We start from the raw sequence: 5,384 nt of genomic DNA, 5'->3' as shown, positions 1-5,384 counted from the left end.
GTTGCTTTGGAACATGATGTACGTGTGGTAGAGCACCCTTGATACTACCGCAGAGGTCGAACTGGGGTAAGTATGTACACGACATTCAAGCTAGACTTCATTTTTGATGAAATAAAAAAAATGTTGAATTTCGGACCCTTTGGGCCTCAATGTGGACCATTTCGATAACTTGGCCCAAAATAACAAAATCCCAAATTTAAAAACACGGTAAGATTCAGCATTCAAAAGTTCCCCAAATATCCAACTGTTGTTGAAATCCAAAAAGAGTTTATTTTCTTGCCCGCAGTTTGGACCCCACAAATTTGTTAAATGGGCCAAAAATTATAAAAAAAATAACAATAAACACAATCATGTATGGATTCAGCCTACCAAAGAAGCTCAAATTTTATTTTGGACCCTGTGGGCCAATTTAAAACCGAACCCAAAATCAAAAATCTTACTTCAAAACCTCATTGAAATTGGTCAAGAAGTAATTTATAAAAAAATATTAGAAAGTGTTGTTGTTTTTATCCCTTTTTTTTATCCCATTCTATTTCGATAGTCATGCAAGATGTACGTATTCAGTGATGAAGTTTCAATGCATTGGATAAATATAACTACACTTTAAATAAAGATTCTGATGAATTATAAAAATTTCTACGACATGCTTCTTCTGATTGGTAAATAGACCCATACTCGAAATCCAATGATAAAATGTGTTTGCACATGCGTATAATGACTACTGCAGAAACATAAAATTTAATCAAATTGGCATGCATTTGAAAATATTTTGCATTAATCTAAAAAACACTTTCAACTCTGAAATGATACACATATTGTTATATTATGACAACGATGTGTTTTATTTGAAATAAATATTAATTCTATTGAATTTATTGGAGTGTTCAATCAAACTTTTCATCTCAAAGTCAGCACTATCAAATCCTTTTCTTACTTTAATTATTGTTTGTGCAAGTCGGCTGAATTTAGAATTTAATGCATAAAAATTAATAAAATTCATACAGTGAAAATGCACCGCATATACAATACTAATGAATCGCTCTACAGTGAAAATGAAAGTAAAGTATCATTATTCAACAGTAAACATCATGCAGGGGCGTAAGCTACCCGGAGGCACGACAGCAAGTGCATCCACGTCGTTTTCACAAAAAAAAAAAGCAGAGAGAGAGAGATGAGTTGGTCAATCGGAATCGGAGACTTTTGGTGTCTTTTTCGTCTATCCCGGATATTAGTTTGACAACCTAGTTACAGGTGGCACGGTAGTATTTCCTGGGCCCATAAGGGATAATGATAGCCTTTTTAGAATTTTCACCACTTTCTAACACTGCAAAAAAATTCTACATTCACAGTTAACTGAAGTACTTTCATTTTACTATTCAGAAATGAATTTGAATATGTATCATGACCGTTTACTTTTTTTGCTATTTTTAAAAACCTAAGGCCACTAGTACTTTTAGGTATTTTATGGTGCAGTGGAATACAAAATTCTCAAAAATTCTCAAAAATTCATTTTCATCTGTATGTAAAATTATTTCATATTTTTCTACACCTGATTCATCCCTCAGTTTGGGAAAGTATGTTCAGTTGATACTGTATTTTTTGTCCAATCACACTGTTTAGATACATTTACCTAAGTACTCGAGCCTAAGTAGGGTACACAAAAGAGCAACCTAAATTCTGGAATGCAAATACTACCGTGCCACCTACAAGTGTTGATGAAGCTGTTCATTCAGAAAAAGATCGTAGCTCCGAAGTTGCGTGCACATTGATTCGGCATGCAAAAAAAGAAATGGCAAAATGTCACTTTTTTAATTGATGAAATATCCATGATATCATTAAATAACGACATTTGGTTTCAAAATAATTGTTTTTTTTTGGAGATTATGACAAAATCGGAAGGTTACTTTGAATCTTTTACAAGATTTTACTTTTGAATTTGTAATAACTCAGTCTAAGATATGTAGTTTTGGAGCACATTTTACAGTGTACAGTTCATCAGTTTTGAATGAGATGTACCAATCGGCATTAGAATTATCAGATCCCTTCGATATCGTTGGAAAAATATGCCGAGGCGATGTGGTTGACAGACTACCGGAGCCAATCACCCTGCAACCACGCCGAAAACAGTATTGGAAAGTCTCATTATTTTTTGCGTTCATAGACCATATGATAAGGCAACTGGAGAGTGGGGTCGCGTCAAGTTATCAGAAAATCGCTTCTTTGTGCTGTATCTGCTTCATAGTGTTGTAGGAAATATCACAAACGAACAAATCTCAATATTGTCTGAAACATACGAAACTGACCTAGGGAGCTACCATTTGATTTTTATGGGGGGGGGGGGGGGGGGGCTAGGATGAAAAATGTTGTCCTGCATTTTTTTTTAGCTGTAATCTCTGTCCTGCCTTTTTATTTTTCACTCTGTTCGGTCCTGTCTCTTTTTTTTAGTTTATCCTGACTTTTTTTTTACCTAATTGTCGTCCTGACTTTTTTTTTGCAAGTGTCTCATCCTGCCTTTTTTTTACTCAAAACTCCTGTCCTGCCTATTTTTTTCAAATTTCATCCTAGCCCCCCCCCCCCCCCCCCCCTGAGATCTATCAGTCACGGTACTACGTATGTAATTGAAAACAAATGTTAGATCAACAATGAACAACGAAAGTTACATAGCATTACTGCATATTCATCGGGATTTCAGTGTGGATGTTGACAAAGTAATAGAGAAGTTTGTTTCTGCCCAGACCCGAAGAGCAGCTAGATGTTGGACAATTTTGAGTAGATTCTGTATCACAAATATGTGTTGTTATGTATAACTATATTCAGAAGATTTATTAATAGTTTTACATTCATAAATTTTTATCTACATATAGCTCCTCTTTTAACCGTCCTATGACCGAAAACCGAAAAAAAAAATTTGCTGCATAATAGGGTCCCAAAAATTTTTCGCCTCGCTCCGCTCGGCGGTACTTGCTTCCACATCGTTTCTTTCTAGCTACGCCCCGGAAGGGATTGGACACAAGTTATAACAACATTAGAGACGTCCTCTCCCAATATAAATATAAACACAAAGTACATTAGATAATGGCGAAAAAAACCCACAACATAGTAGTAATGCATGTAATACATACTTCAAACAAAAATTAGAAATAAAAGAAAAAAGAAAAACAAATACAATATAATAAGGAATAATAATGAAACAACTAGACTGAAGTGAAAGGTTGTAAAGTAGAAATTTAGAATGTTAATTGACTGCTTTAAATCTTTGTGTTATTCTGATATAAGATTGTACGGACTCAAATGTCTTTGTTTGCTGAAAAGAAAGGTCACCGTCACCAGCTAAAAGAAGCTCAATGGATATAGCATAACTTTCTAATTTTGAAAACAGTATTTCTCTGGCTTCGTTGTGAAGAGCGCACTGTAAAAAATAGTGGTATACATGTACTATCCTCAACAGGGTGGCCACAGCTGCATGCGGGACTGGGTTTAATATTAACACGATGTAAATCTGAATTTAAAGAACTGCACATATTTCTCAAACGTGTATGAATGATATTAATTTTCTATCCCCACAACTAAAATAGGAAGGTGGCTGTATCAATTGGACTTCATCTTTCGTTAAAAATATTTATGTTTTGGACGTACGTATGTCGGGGGGAAGGCTATTCCATTCAAAAGTAGTGGATGGGAAAAAGGATTTTCTAGTTATGTCTAGTCTATAACCGGGAACTACATAATTATTACTGTTTCGCAAATCGTAGTTAGATACTTGACCAACAAGCGGGGGCATTAAATCACAGAGATAATCAGGGGCAGTCTCATTATGTATAGAATAGAACATATTGAGCATTCTGGATTTTCTTCTGTTCACAAGCAATTGCCAGCCAGTTTCAAAATATATAGCTTCCCGACTAGCAAACACGGGCAACCCAGTTACTAACCTCCCTGCTTCTAACTGAACATGTTCTAAATTGTCGGCTTCTTGTTGAGTACAACCATCCCATAACTCACATGCATATTCCATAACGGGTCTTATAAAAGTTAAATATATACGAGCAAGATAATTTCTATTCAATACATATTTCAATTTTTTAAGAACATTTAATCTCGTGCTTGCACACTTTAAAATATTTTCTATATGTGTATGGAATTTATCATTGGAATCAAAAGTAATCCCTAAGTGTTTATGACAGGAGACAAATTCTACTAATTGGTTTTGAAATTCTATTTCAATATCATCTGGGGAAGTATGGCAGGAGAATATCATAGCCTTTGTCTTATTAGGGTTAAAGTTAATAAGCCAATCTGTAGACCATACTGAAATTTGTTCTAAATCGCTGTTTAAGACATCCTCTATAGTGTAAGGGTTATTGCTGGAATAAGAAAGAGATGTATCATCAGCAAACAATCGAGTTAGACTTGTCAAATTATCAGCTATGTCATTTACATAAATAAGAAATAGTAGGGGACCTAATACAGAGCCTTGCGGAACTCCTGCATTAGTATTATCAAAAGGCGAATAGGCATTTGAAACGAAAACGCTTTGTTTTCTATTTGAAATATAACTTTTAAACCATTTATACAGATTTCCATCAATACCATACGCTTTTAGTTTTATTAAGAGGCCACTATGCCATCAAAAGCTTTCGAGGTATCACATAATATAAGAGATGTTATACAGCGATCATCAAGTGACATGCATATCCTATAATAAATTTCTATTAGCTGGTGAACCTTTTGATATATACATGTACCTGTTAAAGATACGGAAAATGAAGCAGCTGTCGAGACAGCTATTGTGATAAGTAGATATTTTGATTTTTTTCAAAGTTTCAATGTTGTGTGCGCGTTTTAGTCCGTTTTTGTTTGGTTTTTTTAGGGGGGAGGGGGAGGGGGGATTAGCTATATCCCATATCCCAAAAGTGCAATCCTTTCAATTCATTGCTCAAAATGAAAGTCACGTATACCACATTTTCATATGTCATATATATGTTTTGCCTCCAATATCACGTTTATATTAAAATTCTGCGCGAAATGAACAAAAGTTTCCGTCAATAACTTTATAACTGCATTATCGGATTTAACAGTTGATACCTTTATCGGTAGATATGAGTGTTCATATTTCCCTTTTCCTTATAATTCAATAAATATAGCCGTCCATTTTTTCCCCTTTGATTCCCTTTTTTCTATTTTATACTGATATAATATATGATTTTAAAAATTTACTTCAAATGTTTTGATCAAATACCCATGTATTTTAAGACGTTTCTTTAAACAGTGTGTATGGTAAAGGATCTAAAATAGTTACAGTTTATTGTTACTATTGTTTATTGTTACTTTTGTTTATTGTTACTTTTGTTTATAGTTACTTTTTTTTTTTTTTTTTTTTTTAG

Source organism: Mytilus edulis, chromosome 5 (genome assembly GCF_963676685.1).
Source record: "Mytilus edulis chromosome 5, xbMytEdul2.2, whole genome shotgun sequence".
NCBI lineage: Eukaryota > Metazoa > Mollusca > Bivalvia > Mytilida > Mytilidae > Mytilus > Mytilus edulis.
This window is presented reverse-complemented; position numbering follows the sequence as displayed.